This window comes from Anser brachyrhynchus (assembly GCF_964034855.1).
Source record: "Anser brachyrhynchus genome assembly, chromosome: 1".
In the NCBI taxonomy this organism is placed as follows: Eukaryota; Metazoa; Chordata; class Aves; order Anseriformes; family Anatidae; genus Anser; species Anser brachyrhynchus.
The window spans coordinates 191141826-191161284 of NC_137694.1; the positions used below are offsets into that span (position 1 = coordinate 191141826).

General features: G+C 40.6%; 1 protein-coding gene across 8 annotated transcripts in view; it reads left to right on the plus strand.

The window, feature by feature from the left end:
* The window catches only part of LOC308188390 (phospholipid-transporting ATPase IB-like), a 302947-nt gene that overhangs the window by 233815 nt on the left and 49673 nt on the right, over window positions 1–19459 (plus strand). The window lies entirely within an intron of this gene.

Consider the following 19459-nt stretch of genomic DNA (forward strand, 5'->3'; position numbering starts at 1 on the left):
ATTCAATCAGGTTTGCTTAATTTGATCTTTAAAACCATTTCCTTTCCCACTTGCCAGCTGTCTGATACAGAAATGATGATGATTTTAAAAGGAAAATTAAAAGTACACCAACTCAGGAGAAATGGAATGAACAGGGCTGAAGAACCGAATTTAACATTTGTGAGTTTTGAAATTCCTTTGAATGGCTTGTCTGTGGTTTTGCTATTATTTTCAGAGACAAGAAGAAATGCTATAAAAAGAAAATGGGGGATATTCAGAAATAAGCATGTTTTTTTTACTCTCAATTCTGGATTTCCAAATGTGGCATGATATTTTTTCCACGTATTTTTCCGTGTTGTGAATAAATAATACTCCTTGGCACAGATGACAAGGGGATTGAACTGTGTGAATTAATGACACTTGAAGTTGATAAGGTTTCATACAGGAGCTTACTGGTTAAACCACAGAGTCATGATCTGAGAAGCAAAAATAGCCTGTTGGCTTGAAAAATGTCACAAAACTGGTTAAATAGTGCTGGCAAATGATAATTTCTCTAGCTGGAAACAGGTTACTAGTGGCATACTCCAGGGGGTTGCTCTTTTTAATAATACATATATAAATAATTTGAATGAGAATATCAGATGTAAGATCGTATTAAACGTTAGCTTATGATACCAAAGTTAGAGGAAGGGAATAGCAAATGCTTCAGAATTTATGCAACCCTGTTCAGAGGGATTTGGGGTCTTTTAAGTGTCTGAGTCATTCAATGGAAAACACACTTTAATTCAAACAGTTGTAAAACAATGAGTCTAGTGGCAACCACAAAAAAACCTCAATATATTAAACAGAACAGTCACAAAGTTCACTGACCAGACAGAATTGAGGTTTACCGTACAACTATGTAGCTGCAAATATTAAGCCAAATATAGCTGTGCAGGAGAAAGTAAAAGGGGGGGATTAATACTGAAAAAGGAAATACAGTGCAAGTTGAAGGTAGTGTCATGATTGAGTAATGCATTGCTGGATCACAGAAGAGGATGAGGTGGACTGTGGGGCTCCAAGGGACAGATTTCAGTCACATTGCACAACCAAAACTAAAAATCTTCAGCTACAGAATAGGGAGCAACTGGCTGCCTATACAATCTGCCCCCAAGGCTTTGTTTCAGTAGGGTTGTCAGTGAGGTAGGGCTGAAGGAACTGCTGAAGCCAAGTCATTCATTTTCGTTAACAACAGGGTAGAGCCCTAGGTGGTTTGTTTTGGTTGGTTTTCTTTTTTGAACCTAGGGCTTGGCTATTCTGAACCATGAAAGCGTCTCCAGGAGACCTCTAAAAATGAGAGACTGATGTGTCTGGACACTGATGGATTTTTCTTTAGGGTGATATATGTTCCCCCAGGATAACTGAAATACAGTGAATCTAATAGAGTGCGTAGAACAGCAGTGGAAGCAGGAGAAATAGCCAGGACAATCAAAGCTCATCAGCAGCGGACTAAAAAAGATGATTCACACTCAAGTGTGTTGTGGGACAAACAGGAGGATCGAAGAGCTCCTCTTCACTGTGATGGTTTTTATCATGGTTTCCAACTGCAACATTTTGCCCTGTAGAGTTAGAAACTCAGGTAACATCAAGAGCATCACTGAACAAGAGCTAAAAACGTGAAGTAAATGTACAATTCAGAGGTCCCTGACAGCGGAGGAAGACAGTTGTCTCAGCAATCTTAGAAACAAAGCTGTCTGTTCCCGGGTGTGCCCAAAGTGGGCAGTGACTGTTTGGGGGGTTGATGACCAGTAGGTACGTTAGTAGCTGATGAAAAAGGGCTTTTGATGCATCCCCCTTCACACTGGAATGAGCTGCATGTCTCTGAAATGAGGCAAGTGTTGTGGTTGCCGAGAGGACCTTCGGCGAGGGAGAGTGATTTTTTTTTTTTCTGTTGGGATTTTGTTTTGCTATAGGTAAATCCCCTTGAGATGGAGAGTGATGCCAAGCTTTGGAGCAGAGTTCAGCTAAATATTGTCTGCAGGCTGCATGTTTATGTCTTGAGGCATGCAAAGTAGCATCACTTCATCCTCAACCCTTCTGTAACAACTACTGCTGTTACGTTTGCTTGGCCATGTTTTGCACCATGTTAGTCCATTAATCTCATCTTCCCCTGCTTTCTTTCCTTCCTTCTCACTTCCTTAGATGGGATTATTGTATTGGGACTCTGGTTTGTAACTCCACTGGATAGAGTGTAGGTTATTTGTGAGCTTGGAAAAGTAGGACTGCTAACCCACAGTGTCTCATTAGAGAACACGTCTCAGGACGTAAACCACAGGTCAGAATATCAGTAGAGGGTGGGATAGTATGGTGCTGAAAATTGTATTTTGTAGGAAGAACAGTGAAAGGAAACTGAACTAAAGCCCCAAAGGTAGGTGTGAAAGGTAGAGAGTGGGACGTCATCCACCCAGCGCAATAACAAGCTGTGATTTGGTCAAAATAATGTATAAAGCCAGCACTGGGCTTTGAGTAAAGTGGGACTAATGGTCTGTTGCAATTTAACAATGTTTATGTAGGCATAAAAGTGTTTAGAGACAAGCATTTGTTGTCTGGTTACAGGCTTGTTTAATCTCCGCAATATAAAGTGTTCAGAGAGTAGCTTTGATGTATCAAAGCAACTTTAGCAAGAGATGATACCTGCCTTTGGTGGAAGGAGTAGTTTCGTTGCAGAGCTTTGGCAGGTCCCTGGGTCACCTGAGACTCCACAGGAGAGAGCAGAGGCTGGCAGGAGGTCAAGCTAAAGTGCAACTTCTGACAACACTGTATTTTCCCAATGCTGTGCATCTGTTAAAAATAAATAAATAAATAAAATCTTTTTTTGATAGAAGTAGTTCTTGCACTTTTCCCATCAGAACATGAACAACTTATCCCAGTCGTTCAGTGGGTAGACACCAATCTGATTTGAGAACACAATTCAATTGCAGGTACAAATTTTGCAGACGCAGAATGCATTTGTGAATAAGAGTCTTTGCTCTGATCATTTCCTCTTTGTATTCCACATTTGGTCTTGATCGCGTATCCAGCAAAATCAGTGGGAAATCTGCCATTGACTGTGATGGGAGCTCAGACCCTTGGGTTTTTATGCTTCTGGTTATTTCCACTCTTTTATTTAGCCAATAAGAATTACACAAATGCTTCTCTTACAAAAATATTCTTTTTGGCAGTAATAAGATATATTTCCCCGGAGAGCTATTTTTGCTATATTGTTATTGCTTTCTGATCCTTAACGGCTGAATCCTGGTTGAGCCTCTCGTGAAACTAGTCTACAGGCTTGTAGGACTAGTCTACGGGCTTACAGGCTGTATAGTCAGTCGGAGGGTAAGGGGAGCACGGCATGGCCCAGGGAGCAGTCTGTCTGGCTGCTTTTACTGCAGTGGGAGGGGTGGGAGTGGAAATGTAGATTACAAAAATGCATGTTTCTAAAATGGGCGTACAGATGTGTCACTCTAAGTAAGTAAATTTTATAGATAGTTTAATCCCATGCACAGTTAATGGCAAGAAAAGGAACAGAGACGGTACAGTTCTCCCCGTGATGAAGCGGACTAGTCTGGACCCTTGTATCATGTAACTTTACACCTAGAGATGGGAGCAGAGTAGCAGCAAATGCTGTTCATATCAAGTTGTAGATAAGGGTGTCACTGGAGCCTTTTGCCCCTTTAGGTGTCTTGTAACAGCCTTTCACAACAGCTGTTCCATTTTAAGGATGAGTGCACACAACAAATTCCAGACATCCCATGGCCAGTGCAGTTGCTGAATGGTGAGTTTCGGCTTCATTTGGTACAGGCCTCGAGAGGGCTGAGACGGAGCTGTCAGGGCTTATTGTTCAGCCTACGAGATCTAAATAAAGAAAACATTTCAAATTCCAGTTGACGCTGTTGTTTAACTGGAGAGAAATAAACACGGGCTTTTAGACGAGTCATATCTCTCTTGCATTTGTTTTATGTTTTAATTGTGTGCCTAAAAATATGAAGATCTCGGTTCAATATAATCTCCAACAATTAAATAAAGGAATTAGAAAAGCAGATTTTTTACCCAGTGACCAGAAATAAATGAATATTCATTGTTGAGGATAAATTGGTCTGTGTGCTTTTCTTCCTAAATTGTCTTCAATCTCTCAATTCTGTTCGAGAGCATGGAGCGTAACTAATGCTGCTTTTCTAAAGTATGCTTTTAGTAAGTCAGCTTTTGCTCATATTAGTAGTATATATGTTTATTAATACAAATACCTGCTATTGGAATGTTGGCTGCTCATTATTATTAAAAATAACCTTTGGATAAAAAAATAAAAAATAAAATTTCAGAGATTCAAAGGACAGACTCAGCTTTATGACCTATTAGAGAATTGGGCTGGCATCTACTAGTCCTTTTCCCTTACTTTTCCCTTAATCTCTTACTCTGTTATGCAGCTGTATTTATTCTTTTAGAAGCTCTTGTATAGATGATTTCTCCGGAGAGGTAGGAGCTTTTTTAAAAGAGGATTTTTATTTCATTTTTTAATGGCTAACACAAAAGCCTTCTAAATCTTACCCAAGAAAACAAAAAGCTGCAGCAGGAATGTCTGGAATGACTATCACACATGCTGGTGGAGCAGCGGAGGTAAACACTACCAGTAGTGTTATATATTGCAGCAAAGCGGCATGCTCGTTTGTGACATGAAGATTAATTTTAAGAACAAACTTAGTACTTGCATGAATTTCCCCATCTCCCTGCACAGCAGAACTGCTCAGAAAATTGCATGTGTGACTGTGTCCGTGATGGTTCATCTGTGGACAGATTTCAGTGTTTTCCAGGGAGTTGCACCCCTTTCTCATCCCTCCCCAGCCATAAATCTTCACGATGCATGCAGCTACTTTAGAAGTGAGTCCAAAATGTGTTGCTGTCTGACCAAATGGTAGTGTAGCTCTCCCCGGAGAAAGAACACATTGTTTTTGCAGTTTTAAGTAGAGCTAGAAGTTTAGTTGTAGTTTAGCTCGGCTATTAAATTACTTTCTCAAGTGTGTTAGGAAATATAAATGATGGCGGGGAATACAGAGCGAGCGTGTAGTTTAGTTACTGGAGCTAGCCAGAGCTGTTGCCAAATGTCAGTACCATGGTGTACTTTAATGCAAAGAGTTGCAATCATTTTATATAGGAATTATTCTCTATACAGCACTAAGGGAAGCTGGACATGGTTTATCAGTACAAGAAAGCACATGAGTGCATGCATAAGACTGCAAAAGTGCAAAGCAATAGAGTATGTCACGGTTAACTGCACATACATATAATGGTGTCAACTATTATATCTGAGCCCCTCCCAAGAGATAATAAGCAAACAAGCTGTAGATGAATGGTCTCATTTTTTTCCTCTGCTCCCCTGTGAGGCTGTCTAGGGTAATAAATGTTTTGATGATTTATTTCCTTCTCTGTCTTTCTTCTCCTACTGTTCCATGTGTTCTCTAATCCTTCTCGCATTCTGTTCTTCCTCCTCTCCCCCTCTTCTCCACAATAAATATTTAAAAACAAGCAAACAAATAAAACACCTTGAGGCTAAAGAAGTAATGTTGTGGGGTTTTTTTTGCTCAGAAAACCGATAGTTCTTGGTTTGTTTCCTATCCTGCATCTATTTAAGCTTCTGTTTCATGATTGGGAAGTTCTTTTCAGTCTGAGGAGCTTGCTTCTTAGCATTGGTGGCCTGTTTTAGGATCAACCCGAGGCAAGTAAGTAGCATGCTCTGGTCATCTGATATCAACAGATCTAGGTGGAACGTGTGTGAAACTATCACCTGTAGCATCATTGCTCCCTGACCTAATTAACTTGGGCATATTACTATGGAATAGGCTCTGTTATTTTCTTAGGTGATTTCCCAGGAGGTAATGGACCTTTGTAGATACTTAGATAAAACACTTGAGTTCTCTTTCCAAAGGTTACAGGCTTTCCCGCTGTACTGCAGCAAGTATTCCAAAATGTAAGTGGTGGCTGGGTTTTCTTTTAGAATTTCTAGCACGTATTGTTGATACTGTATGCTGCATTTTGGAGGCAGAAAAAATATGTCCCTTAGTGGCATCAGTATTGCTGTACAGAGATAAGGTTTCTAAGGTAGGGTGTTACTTCTGTTACCTGTCTTAAGCAGAACTGGAGATGTTTTGGGGCACAGCTCTAGTGGTCTTTGATAGAGAAATTCTCTGATACTTGGTGATGCTGAGGATCTTTTCTTTCTTTATGTATTGCATTTTTATCCCCTTTCCTGCTTTGTGATCTTCTAGGGCCAAGGGATGAGGAAGGGAAAATATGGCACATTTAGGTGGTTGTAGGTGAGTACTAATGGCCGAACACAACTGCAGTGTTTCAGTGATCCTAGAGAGTGGGAACAATTCATGTTGCAATTGTCCACTTTGAGTGGGTCACCACTCTCTGAGAATGAACAGTGGTGATTGAGTTGTTGCCTTGTTTGTCAACCTCTGTTCTGTTGTTACTGTGGAGGAAGTCATAAATTAGTATCTTGTACAGCAAGGATTTTGTTTGTGGTGTGCTAAACAAAAAGTAAAAGGAATTACATGCATTTGTCTCGTGGTTCACCACTTCAAAGACCACAAAATAAGAAATGCCAATCTGGCAAATGACCTGCATGTAGGAATTCAAACTGACTTTGACCTTTTATTTCCAAATAAAGTGGATGTGCCAAGTAGGTGCTATTTTTTAGTACCAGAAATATCCAGGAAACAACATAATTACTCCCCTATAATTTTCTTGGCTTCTCTTGTTGTAGGGTGACTCCATTTTGTCGGAGGGACTGGTACTTTATTATGTATTAAACAAAAGCAGGATAGCTTCCCAGAAATAAAAATCTTGCAGTTATGTGGAAAAGAATAGCTTGACCATGATTTTATATTAGGTCATTGTCTAGCCAAAGTCCATGCTTTCCTTACTCCTTATCCTGTGCCCTATAGGCTCTGAAACTTTAGATTTAGTTTTCAAGCTGAAAAAGGAAGAACATTTTTCAATTTTTTCTTTCTAAAGCCACAAGAGGTGATTTGCTTTACTGTCAGTAGTGAAGGTTGTAACTCGTACCAACTTTGGGGAACACGGAGGTGGATTTAATACTAGATATAGAATATTGCTTGAGTGTATAAAGATTGAACCAGCAGCTGTGTGCAAGGGAACAGTGTGCCAGCCCCTACAGACTTTGGTGTGGGATTGAATACAGGATTATTTACACAAAGTAAACATGGAATTGAGGTTCCAACTGTTGTTAAACTTGATGTCAATACCCCATGTTGCCTTTGAGAAGTGGATGTTCATATTTTTCTTGTAAAAGCAGCATTAAAAGGATAGTCTTAAACACTGATATTCCCAAATATCATACATTAGCATTAAATGAGCTTATAATAATAATGGGAATACCTTTAGGAATTGTGACCTTTTGAATCATTTGAACCGTCTGCTTTATGTCAATTTTTGCCTTTTAGAAAGTGCTAATTCTTGTTAAGTCCGCATGAGAGACTTGTTTAATGAGAAGATTAAATGGGTGATTATATGTCTTTTTAAATGGTTTTTGTGGCTGGGCTTCACGATGCCACTCTCCGATTTGGCACAGCAACATAGAGCAGTCCTTTTAATTACCCCTGCAGGGTCACTGGGACCCAAGCTGTTTGCTTTATTAAACCCCGATGGCGCCTTTGGAGCAGCTCCTTCTAAACTCTGCTGTCACAATTGTATCTAAATTAGCATCTGAGTGACCCTCTGTTCAGGCTTCCCAAACCCCAGCTGACGGGGATTGGCAGAAGATGCTAATTGGTGGGGCCGGGCTAGGAACAAGGGCTTGCCAAGATAACAAAAGGACTAATGTTGCTTTCAATATGCATCCAGATCCACAGAAGTACCTCTTTTAATTACCAGGAATTATTGTAATGCCCAGTCAATGGAATAATTGACCCTCAACAGGGAGAGCTTATTATGTAATAAATAATGGTGCGGGCCTTGTCAGAGTAGCAGGTAGCTGGGTGATTTGCCCGACTGAAAGGAGCTTTTCTCAGCAAGGGCTCTGGGCTAGACCAAGGCATCCCAGTAGGAGTCCAGCGAAGGGGACTAATTTGAGTTTAACTGAGAGGAAATGCGCTGAAAGCTTTTAGACTTATCCTTTGGGTGACAAAGGAAGAAATAAAAAGGATTGGGTTAGTAGTTTGGCAGCTGACAAATAGGGAATCTCACTGAGGCAGACAGTCAAGCATCCTGCAGTTGGTTTTACACTGTGGACTTTTTAAGAGTGTGTCTTCATCTGGGATAAAATGGGTCATCATTTGAAATAACAGATGGATAAATGTAAAATGCCTCATGGCTTTTTTATGAAGAAACAAATCCAAAGTGGTTTTGCATGGTCTGTCCTCATACCTGCCTTCCACTTCAACTCCTAAGTCTCAAGAGATGCTGCAGGCTGGGGGGTTAGGTCTATTCTCAATGACACTGAAGTAAATCCAAGATTGATTTATTTTGTTGGCGTGCCCAGAAAAACTAAGAATTCAAGATTCAGCATTCTATTCAAAAGTCCACATGTTTTGCTCCATGTTCAGAAAGTAAATACAGTCTACAGTAGAGCAGTTATCCCAGTGTTCAAAATAGGCTCTGGGGATAATCTAGCAACTGTTGGCAAATGTGTATGGAAAACATAGAGGCATGGAAAATCCCTTCCCCTCCCCCTAGCAAACATGGAAAGAGGCTGTGCACACACCATGCTCCTGGGGGAAATGTTTGTAGTCTCATTTATGACAGAGCTCTTGTCCTTTTAGGTCAGTCTATTGCAACTTTGGCTTGAGATATGTTGGCGGAGCTACTTGGGGAAATCTCCGTAGTGTCTGCCAAAATGAATTTTGGACCAAACCATGCTTCTTAGTGCCTTGCTTCTGTGATTAAGGTCACTCCTGCAAAGCATGCATAAAGCAAGAAAATAAATATTGACTTGGCTAGGTGATATATGAATAGCACTTTTTGTTGTGTTTATAAGGTCACCAGAAAGATGTGGTGGAATTGCCTGCTTGTGCTGAATTTCATTTCAGTTTATCCACTGTTCTGTCTTGCGGGAATGACATTTGTGATGCACAGTACATCAGTATTCTGAAATAAATACTTTTGAGTTCAAAGATGTTACAAATGCGATGCTCCTTTAAGTAGGCACTTCTTGCTTTGCATGCTATTCAACAGCATGGACATGCAGCAGAGGTTTAGCATAGCAGAAAAAATACTTCAGTGAAATGCTGGTAACCTGAGTATGAATGGAAAATGAATGTTGTAGATTAATTACGCTCAAGCCATCTTAAGCTATTTCGATTTAAATGTGTCTTTTCTGTTCCTTCTAATCCGTCCTTACCTGTCACTCAGACTCAATGCTTTCAGGTTGCCAGAGCAGGCCTGAGGATAAATTTTGACCAGTAAACCCAACTGTATCCTTCCTAAGCCCTCTGTCTCTTCTGAAGAGGCATTCTGATCGAGATGGGCTGGCACTGTCACAGGAGGAGTGATGTTGGGAGTTAGTTGTACTTCCTGTCAAGTGATCACACAAGATAAGTATTTTCTGAACAGTGAACCAAATTTAAGCTCTACTTTTAAGATGTCATCAAATGCCTACTGAGTCTGTGTGTGTTCTCTCAAAGAGTTTGAGCTAATACTGAACACCTGAGAAATCTTGAGATCATCCTGACCCTTCCAGCCCTTCTTTTCGCTCAACTATGCACTTACTTGTTCTGTTGGTGCTCCTACAAGCCCTTATCATGGTCTTGCAGTTAGGTCTGTTTTGGAAAAGTCTCTGTCCCTGAAGTGTGTCGTGTCTATTCAGTACTGGAGAAAGGGGAAAGTAAAGTGAGCAGGCAATATTGCACAACATGAGAGGCCCCTGTACATTACTGAGGTGAGTACGCAGATTTGGAAGGAGAGGAGAGCTTTGAGGTGGGACGGTCAAGGGAGATTGTGAAATAGCTTTGATAGTGTTTTCCAGGAAGCAGCTTCAAAGAAGCTGAGGACGATTGGCTGAAAGTGGTAAGTCTACAAGGAGTAAGATCTTCAGATGTTGTTGAAATCTTTATTTGAAGATCAGACTTAATTTTCACCCTTTTCTACAACCATTTTTTTGCTTCCTTGATTTCCGTATCCTTCCCCCCACCTCTTCTCAAGCTCCTTTTTTTTTTTTTAATCCCTTTCAGTGGAGCTTGAAGGAGCGAGAGAGATAGGAATGTGCCCACTCTGATACATGAATGAGGTGGCACTTGTGATGAGTGAAGATCAGAATTATAAAGCTTATCTTCTTTTCTGTGCGCTCTGTAGGCGGAAGTATCAGCTGATCATTGTCCTCCTTTTATCTGTGACTGTGGGGTTAGAGTCTCTAAAGCACCAAAACTTGAGTGATAGTTAAAGTAGATGATGAGGTAGCAAGGAAGTTATGAATTATTTTACATCTGTTTTCATTATAGAAGATGAAGGAGAAATTATTATTCCAAGGGCATTTTTTATGGAAATCAGTCCATGACCTTAGCAAATCTTATTGTTTTAGAAGAAAGTTTGGAGATCTATTGAAAATTCAAGTGCAGAAATTCACTGAAATGCTATAGTGGAGATAATGACAAGATAGAACAGTAAATCTGTACCTGATAAGTTCCTTGATAAATCAGTTATTTTCTGAATGGAACAAAGTAAGCAGTTTCAAAATCCTTTCCTGTTCTTTTTTTTTTTTTAACTAGTACTCTTTGAAAACCCTTAAAGGTATGCAAATTGTGTCTTTCTTCAAGGGAGAGCCTAAGAATTAGATATAACTTAATTTGACTTTAGCTCCTGGAAATGAAGTTGAGGAATGAATTTTCCTATTAGAACAGCAATAGATAGGGATAACTCCATCAATTTTCTTTTAATTTTTTTCTGATATGGTTTCCTGTAAGTGAATATGGACTTTGGCCTACAGAGAATTGATATATAAAGAACATAAGGGGAAATGAGGTTAATGTATCCTAAGTCAAAATGACGTGGCTTTAGCGAGGAAATTGTAGTTCTTTAAATTATCGGCATTACTGAAGAAGGTGATAGAAGATAAAAAGTAGCCTGGATAAGACAAATTACTTGGATTTCCTACAAGCTTTCCAAAGTAACCCTCCTAAGATTCCATTGAGGAAAATACATAGCCATGTAATCCAGGGTAAAGTGCTGGTGTGTGTTAAAAACTGTTCAGACAGGTGTGTCCATAAGAAGGACTGAGGCAAGGTCAGTGAAGTGACCTAAACCAGTAGCCATGCTTTAAGGCAAAGGACGTGGAGGATATAGAAAAAGGGGAGAGGAGACTTCTTGAGTTTATCCAGAGAGGAGGGAGCCTGATGAATGAGATTCTGAAATAGAATCCCCCTTCTCTTGAGAATGGTGCAGTGGAGGAAAAAATAGTGAGGGGTTGACTTCTTGTTGGGGGGTGGGAAATAAAGATTTCACTGGCCTTATGAGCTCTGTATGGCAGAGGAACTGCGAAGAGTAGAAAGAAGATGGACTAGTGATTTGTCAAGGACAGCAGATGTTGGTGTGTGGACAGAAGAAGCAGGCAGGTTCCAGCTAGATTAACCTTGAATATTGAACTATAAACTAATATCTGAATCAAGGAACTGGATATTGCTGGGAGGATTAAGATGACTTGATCTAGAAGAAAGGCTTTAACAGCATTTGGAAAATAAATATCCCACTTCGTGTATTATGAGATAAACTGACCAGTCTTCTGTCCATCTGACCGTGCAAAAATAATGAGGTGTTCGGTGAGGTTAAAATGCTGATTTAAGACCCCCTTGCTGCAGAGTGCGAAGCTATCCCAAAATAGTATGCTGCACTCAGAGATGTATAAAAACAAATGAAAAGACATAATAATAGCAAATCTAAGCAGTACTGCATCGTAAACCGTGAACATCAGCGTGGTTCTTGCCTGCTCACAGTAACATTTAAGTTCTCATCAGACATCGACAGGAATTTGAAGTGTCTTTTCTCTTGCAACTCCTGCACTGTGCAAATGGCCACTCTGCTCTGTCTGGGTTTCTGGCCTCCTGCCTCAGATAGAGCTGCCACTGAAAATCGAAATGTGCCAGGAAGGATGGCCCAAATGTATCATTGCTTCATCAAATGCTAAAAGCAGTGCTGTCAAAAAAACACAGTCCATGTCTCTCTGGAAGATTTCTAATCATTATGGATGCTAGGCAATTGTCACTACAGCTATTGTCACTTCTCGGCTGGCAAGACATAATTTTGTTGTTAGTTTTTTTGGTTGCTTTTTTTTTTTTTCCTTTTGAAGACTGGTTCATTAGAATGTAATCCTACTGTGTTGAAATTTCCAGTGAAAGTGTGGTCAGTCAATAAATTCTTGAGGATGGATATCTGTCTGTAAAAGAAGACTTTCAAGAGTGCATTTCATAAACTGGCAAAAGAGCTAGCTGTTTTGTTTCTTCCTTTGTACACAAAGCTAGCCAAACTGTACCTATAGTATGGCAATTGTGGTAACAGCTATTACAGTAAAGTTTGCCAAGTCCTGGACTACTGCTGTCCTGCAATTAAACTTGCCTAAGCAAATGGAGGAATTCTCCAGCCATCAGTCCTTTCAGTCTTTGACGAGTTTCCAAGCAAGGCATTACCTCAGCCTTTCCTTTTCCTTCCCTATAAGCTGCGCAAATACTCCAGTACTTATTTTAGACAATATCCTGAACAGACTTGAAGCTTCCGCAATTTTTGTGGCGGCTGTCTTCAGCAAAGCATGATGAGAATGTTTTGGTTTGTTTGTTTTTAACACAGAGCAAGTATTTCTCATTTGGTCAAACTTTGCAAAGCGAGGAGATTCTCCTTCAGCTTTCTACAAGTAGTTTATTTTCTAGCAAATAATTTTTTTGCTTCTGAATGAGTATTTAATAAAGCTGAGACTGCCAGAAAAAGGTACTCAGATTTTAGTTGTTCCTTATTATGGTTGTCTTAATGGAGGTATCATTTGGATGACATTCTTTGTTTTTGTGTTTTCCATACTTTATCTTCAAAATGTATCATTCAGGTTTTCTGTCATGTCAAAAGGTTTGAAGGTTTTCCATATTATTTGTTCACATGCTAATTTCACTGTTTGGCTACCTTGGTAGACATGCTGGCTAGTAAAATCTTAGAAAGAGAGCTGTAAAAGTAGTAATTGCTAGGGTTTTTTTTTAATAATACAGGTTCTAAATTTTTTAATTGGCATTTATTAACATCTATTTTATTATGTTGCCCTACTAAACATTTAGGAGAAAGGGTATTGTGGTTTCACTCAGTGAATCTCTAATGTTCTAGAGATGCCCAATTAATTTCTAAAATTGGGGAAATGTGCATGTGGATTGCCTAGTATTCTGAGGTTAAAATAAGTAAAATTCAGAAAATAAAACCCAGAAGTTGCTGGATTTGATTAAAAAATAACTAAATGCTTTGGAGGAAGGATATATTTGTTGAAGATTCACTAAACAAAATATCTCTGAGATATTCAAAGATTTAACAAAAGTAAAGGGAGCTGCATGTGGCAGTGATTCAACTCTTTTGATGACAGAAAGGCACTATTTGAAAGAATAAATCAAGATCTTCAAAGCATAGTGAAATGAAGAGGCCTACTGCTTTGTGAGTCACCCTTGGTACTAATATTCCATCTTGCTATTTCTGTGTGTCAGGCATTCATTTGATATTTAGAAAGCAGACGGGCATAAGGAAGTTGCTCTTGTCGCAGGTGCTCCTCTAGAAAAGGAGTGCACTGCCCGTTTCTCTGCTAAGCTCTTGATACTAGTTACCTTTAAAAAATAAAACTAATTTTATGTCCATACAAAAGAGAAACTGAATGTTAAGTAAATGTCTGCGAAATTTGTTTAACTTGTTTACTTGCATGCTGAGGTGTACCGTGAATGGCATGGTTGCAAAAGCTGGCTTATACCATTCTGGATTGATTATGTGATATATCACTGAGCATTAGAAATATGTGCTATATTTACAGTGTGGAAAATATTTATTTCATAGCTTATTTGGGCAGATGTGAGCAAGTGTGGGAAGTATGTTAATAGATGGAAACACATAACTCTTTAAGTCAAGTGTTTCCACAGTTGGTAATATCCCCAGCACAGATTGAATTTCCACGTAAAGCACAGCCATGTTCTTCCCTGCCCTTCTCAACCTTGCCAAGCGAAGGCATGTCAGTTCAGCAGTCAGGGATTTGATTTAATCAGAAGTGGTTTGCTCTGGTCATTTCCATAAGAGGCCAAGCAGACTGAGGGTCACTGGATGTCCAGCTGTAAGAGAGGATACAGTTTAAGCAGGATTTATGGCAAGCCAAGCCATACAAATTGTTGCTGTATCAGGTCACTAATCCAGTTAGTCCTCTGTCTTCTCTCATGTTACAAGTAGTAGTTGTATTTTTTCAAAAAAAATGAAATTGGACCATCAGGGATTGACTGAAGCATGAAAAGCTGCTGATTAACCATAACAATCTGGATGGCAGTGGGCAGCACCTTCTGCCATGATCCATGAGGATTTATACCCTAAAAACTGTATTCCCTGACGTGGCCCTTTTTGTCATGTCTTACAGGACTCTTAGGTGGTTGGTAGAGCATGTGTTACTGATCCATAGAGGTCAGCTCTATCACACGGTGTTGGCTGGCTTTGAATCCAGCTGCTAAGCTACAATAAAAGAAAGCTAAAAATATATCAAATATTTTCCTAATACTACACTGCCATGAAAGCAACTGGGTAGTTGTAGAAAGTTGTCGTGGAGCTGCAAGCGGGAGGAGCTGCACTCTTCAAGCAGTCCCTCCAATTACACAGTGCATTCCAGTAAGAAACCTGGCAGTGCCCTCTTGCTATGCTGTATCATACCAGCAGAGCCAGTGGGGGGAAAAGGATTCCTCCATGGTTTGGTAGGTTACTGGCTTCAAAGAGATCTAGCTTCAGGCTCTGCAGCAGGGATTACCGCTTTCAAACTCGCTCCCTCCTTGACTTGCACAGCTTCTTGTCCTTTCTTTTCTTCTGCCAAGCATGAGGCAGGCTGATTATGAGCTAGTTTTGGTTTTGGACGCCTTTGAAGTGCTTGCAAAGTATCTGTGATTCTGTGGGATCCTGCTTGTGTTCTCAGACCCTCTCATGGTGATGAATTCGCATCCAGGTCTGTCACTTGAGCTTCATCTCCCATTACTTTGTGATGCAGCTGACAGCTACATGGGTGTCAAGAGGGAAAGTTCCAGGTTCTTTGTCAGTTGGAATATTCTAATTAGTAGCTGAAAGAGCTCTACCGGATGGATGCACTTAGGAAGCTGAATGGACTGGATTTTCACTCAGACTTGAACACCTTTCACTGGAGTTGAATTTTGTATCTCGGTTCAAGCCACTAGCTTGTCTGCATTGCATTTACAGAGAGCATGTAGAAGTGGTGCTCCTGGTGGTTTTCAACCAAGGTGACAGGGGAAATACAGGGAGTGTAGTTTCTTTTGCAACTGTAGGTTTCCACTGAAGGGCATCATTGCTTTTGCTACAGATCTATTTCTTCATTTCTTTTGTGATAAACTGTCCAGTAAGCCTCTTGCCTTTTGAATGAAGATGTCACCTATGACACTGTCTTGAAAATGTCACGTATGACACCGTCACCTATGACACTGAAGGGCTACTACTCAGATACTTGGGAAAAGCAGAAAAGATTAAGATTTTGCCTTGTACATTGAAAGAGCAAAAGCAGATTCCCTCTGCTTTTAAGTAGAACATAGTTCTACTTAAAAAAAAAAATATGGAGATAGGTACCAAATGAGGAAATGCATTGTATTAATACTGAAGAACAGTGTTGATGAAAATGGACATGAACAAGTATAAACTTCAGGTAAAGAGTGCTTATGAAGAGCTGCTTTTTAGGGTGAGGAAATTCCAGGACAATTGTCCAGTGGTAATAGTATAGAAAGAGAGGAAAAAACAAACTGCTTTGTAAAGGAGGAACTTAAGTTCATGAAGTGACAAGCTGACAGAAATACCTTATTGAAAAAATGGACAATTTCGGCACTTAAAGTGGTACAGCAGGAGCTGCAGAAGTCAGAGCAGTGCACTTTGCTGCTTTTAGAGCAAGCGTTGCAAATGTGTACTTGAAATGACACCTTGCACTGCTGTCAACGTGAGAGGCCAATGCAAGTTCAGTGACCCACAAGATAGCTTCCTATTAGTCTGTCATAAGCCCTTAATTGTTGCTAAGCCTGAATTAGCATTTTAATATTCTGATATCTTTGGTATTTGTTTTTTTAATATTTTATTACTTCAGAATTGTTGACGTAGGGTTATACACTCCTCTTCCTGTGCATTATGTGCTGGAGTAGTGTGATGACAAGAATGAGGTCTCCTGTATTTAGTAGAATCAAGACATTATCTCTTTTCTGTAACAAATCCTACATGTGAAGGACATGTATTTCCCTTGTAATTCCCTTTTTGCATCAACTCATAAACAATGAAATGCATATGTATGTGATATCCTGTTGCTCAGCCTCTGAGCAACATATTGTTGCTCATACATAAGCAACATATAAGTTGTCATATTCAGCAAGATTTGCAGGTGATGGTAATCAAAGTTGTGCCAGCCAGTAGCCTTTTGGTCAAATACGTATTGTTGTCCTTTCTTTCAAAAGGAAGCTTTTGGGAGACACAGTTGTTCTTAGGAGTTCGTTTACTGTTAGAATCTGATTGTTCCATTTTGAGCAATGTCTAGAATGCTTTTTGGTAATTGTGTTGACATGTAGCAAATAAGAAGAGCAATTTCTAGCAGTCCTTTTTCTTTAACCACTAATGTAGTGTTTTTTTTTTTTCTAATCTACAAATCATTTAATAAATAGAAAACTAGTTTTATATAGCTGACTGAGGTTAGGAGCAGAACATACTTGATTAGTTCAGACCACACAAACTCTAGTCTGTCTTGGAGCTGTTTAATTACAGATTCCTTCAGCTTTGTACTTAAAATAATAGTAGAATTGGAAACCTTACAACTTGATGTATTACTGAAATTCCCCATTTTTCATGATGCAAGTCATAGAAGTGATAACTGATAGAGGTCATGGACTGATAACCTTGAGTATCAGATTATATGAATAGAGCAATCTTACAGAATCATAGAATATCCCAAGTTGGAAGGGACCCACAAGGGTCATTGAGTCCAGCTGCTGACTCCACAAAGGACCACCCAAAAACCAAACCATGTGTCTGAGAGCACTGTCCAAATGCTTCTTGAACTCTGGCAGACTCAAGGCCATGACCACTGCCCTGGGGAGCCTGTCCCAGTGCCCGACCACCCTCTGGGTGCAGAACCTTTCCCTAACCCCCAGCCTGACCCTCCCCTGTCCCAGCTCCATGCCGTTCCCTCGGGTCCTGTCGCTGTCCCCAGAGAGCAGAGCTCAGCGCCTGCCCCTCCGCTCCCCTCGTGAGGGAGCTGCAGGCCGCCATGAGGCCTCCCCTCAGCCTGCTCTGCTCTGGGCTGAGCAAACCAAGGGGCCTCAGCCGCTACTCATATGTCTTCCTCTCCAGACCCTCCACCATCTTTGTTGTCCTCCTTTGAACACTCTCTGATAGTTTTATGTCCTCCCTTTACTGTGGCACCCAAAACTGCAATCAGTGCTTGAGGTGAGGCTGCACCAGAGCAGAGCCGAACAATCCCTTCCCTTGACCTGCTGGCAGTGCTGTGCCTGATGCACCCCAGGGTATAGTTGGCCCTTTTGGCCCTTTTGGGTGCCATGGCACACTGCTGGCTCATGTTCAACTTGTCATCAAGGAGAATCCCTGCTGAATGAGACTTCGGGGTTCTGGTAGACAAAAAGCTTGACACGAGCCAGCAGTGCGTACTTGCAGGCCAACTGCATCCTGGGCTACATCAACAGCAGGTGACCAGCAGGTTGAGGGAGGGGATTGTCCCCCCATACTCTGCCCTTGTGAGGTCCCAGCTGGAGTACTACATCCAGGTTTGGGGTCCCCAGCACAAGATAGATGATTCTGTGATCCCTTTCTGCAGGGCTGCTCTCCAGGCTCTCATCCCCCAGTCTGTACGTATATCCAGGTTTGCCCCTTCCCACGTGCAGAATCCGGCACTTGCTCTTGTTAAACTTAATATGATTGCATTGTGTTTCACTAGCATACATTCTGCTACGTGGAGGGGTGGACAGGGGGAGGTTAAGTGAGAGGGAAGGTATTCTTGTTTGGGGTTTACATTTTTTGAGGTTTTGGAACAGGAATTCATTAAAAGTGAATAACAAGAAGTAATCAGGGATACTTGTGTCTTCCTGCTGTAGATTAGCTATTCTGGGATTCGCTCTGCTAACCCTGCTGTGTGGGAAGGTCTAGTATGGTTACCCAAATCTTTGTTGTTTCTAAACACCCCTCCTTATTCGAGAAAAATTTTTCAGAACAGGTCACTGTGTCAGCATCAAGAAGCTTTTGACAGATAGTGAACAAATGTTGCAATTACTCTGTTTTGTGCAATCTCCTGACTTCATTTATTATATGCATGGTTGGGTAGAGCAGTTGTGGTGTTGAGAGCTAAGCATAGGGTTAGAAGCCAGCACCAGTCTGGAAGCTGATTATACATGTTAAGTAAGAACCTAAATATACTACTGTTTCTGCCTTGGGACCAGTTCATGTCTGTGCTTACGTAGCTCCTGGCTGCCCATATCTGAGTCCCAATGGTTTGTCCATAGGAAGCCTGATTGCCTGAACGATATAAGATGAAGATGGTTATTGTTCTTCTGGGGAGGATTTTTTTAATTATTTTTTTCTCACTCAGACAAGATTGGCCTATGAAAGACTCAAAGCAGACTGTTAATTTTGGTGCTGCTAGACTGGCCACGCTTTTGCTTTTGGGAACCTCTGTACTTTCTAGATATGTCAGAGTGGGTAGAGATTGTGTATCTTGTATGCAGTGTCTTCTGCTATAAAGCTCTGCTGAAAACCCGTGTGGTCTTGGGGCTTTTTGTGTTTGCATTAGTTTAATTGCCTCTCTGACCCCTCTTCCTCGGCTGGCCTTTCAAGCTCTGTGGGCTCTCTTAGCCTCACTGATATCTCTCCACAGGATCTTTGTACCAGGAAGCATACAGGCTTGCCTGGAACTCCCCCAGCCCTGCTGTCCAGTTATCCAACAGCTTCTCTGGCTCTCGTACTGAACTTCTGGTGTTGCAGTTTTAATACCTGTAATTTGCTTCCTTCTGCTTCGTTAAGCTGTAGATGAAGAGTTTATTAGTTTTAGCTCTCTTCAGAATACATCTGTTTCAGCATCTGACTGCTTTTTCATTTCTTTCAGAAGCATGGTATTTCATTGCCCTCAGAAAGGAGAGTAATTTATAAATATACTTGTAGACCAGTTCTTTTATGTGGCACTTCCAGTTATTTGATCATTTGTGTTAATTTCTTTTATTGTTTCCTTTTATTTTTTTCCCTCAGGGTTAGCAAGATTGATTAGTCA